Below are 1192 nucleotides of genomic sequence, written 5' to 3'. Positions count from 1 at the left end.
ATGGGCTATACAGTGAGTTTAAGGCCAGGCTGGGGTACATAGTAAGACCCTGTATCAAATCCCCTTCCCCACCGTAAAACAAAAAGTGCCAGCCCAAAGCAGCCTGTCTTTGCCTTAAGAATAACCAATGAGCAAAAGAATGTGATGGGCAGTAAAGGCAATGACAGGCTGGCATTTTTGATCTCTAGTTTTCAAGGCTGATTATATTCCAGTTTGGTCATAATTTTTCCAGTTTGGTCATATTTTTGAGGCATTAAAAAGAAAACATAAGACTATCATGAAGGTAAGGTGATAGTGGTGGGTACCACTTTAAATTGAAAGATAAGCCTTTCGGTTCCGCCGATCCGCAGCCTAAGAGGCAGTCGTGGCGCCCAGCCGGAGTGGCACGATTCTGAAGCCCACTTCCACGAGGACTGGCAGCGGCGTGTGGCCACGTGGTTCAATCAGCCAGCTTGGAAGATCAGCAGGCGCAAGGTCCGGCAGGCAGAAGCGCGCCGCATCGCCCAGCGCCCCGCATCCTGGCCCATCCTGCCCACCGTGCTGTGCTGTCCCGGGTGCGACACCACACCAAGGTCCGAGCCGGCAGGGGCTTCGGTCTGGAGGAGCCGCGGGTGGCTGGCATTCACGAGAAGGTGGCCTGGACCGTTGGCATCTCGGTGGACCGAAGACGGCGGGACAAACCCACCGAGTCCCTGCAGGGGAGCGTGCAGGATGGCTCCACACTCATCCTCCTCCCCAGGAAGCCTTCCGGCCCAATAAGGGAGACAGCGCTGCGGAAGAACTCAAGTTGGCCACCCGGCCGGCCGACAGGACCTGCGATGCCCATGAGGAGTGTCTACCAGACAGAGAAGGCCGGGGTCATCGCAGAGGAGGAAAGAACTTCAAGGCATTCACCAGGCTGCTCTTTGGCATCCAGGCAAGGAAGCCAAGGAAGCCACAGTGCAGGATGTTGAGAAGAAAAAATAAAACACAGTTGGGCTCTTGTAATAAATGCTCAGAAAAGCTATAAATAAATAAATAAATTGAAAGATAAAAATTACATATACATTTTTTTCAAAGTTTTATTGGTAAACAGCAATGAGACAGTTTCAAATCAAATCAGAAGTACAGTTTCAACAAATAACACACTGCATATATTGTTCCCAGTGGTTAATTGCTGCACAAGATGCGGACTGGTGATCCTATTTACAAA

At 50.7% G+C, this 1192-nt stretch overlaps 1 pseudogene; it reads left to right on the top strand.

Annotated features, from left to right (window-relative positions):
- The first annotated feature begins 277 nt into the window (after positions 1-277).
- Positions 278-916, top strand: LOC101584397 (annotated as a pseudogene).
- Positions 917-1192: the final 276 nt, after the last annotated feature.

This window comes from Octodon degus, unplaced genomic scaffold (genome assembly GCF_000260255.1).
Source record: "Octodon degus isolate 3935 unplaced genomic scaffold, OctDeg1.0 scaffold00270, whole genome shotgun sequence".
Classification (NCBI taxonomy): domain Eukaryota; kingdom Metazoa; phylum Chordata; class Mammalia; order Rodentia; family Octodontidae; genus Octodon; species Octodon degus.
Note: the sequence above shows the minus strand (reverse complement) of the source record. Positions and strands in the feature narration are given on the sequence as shown.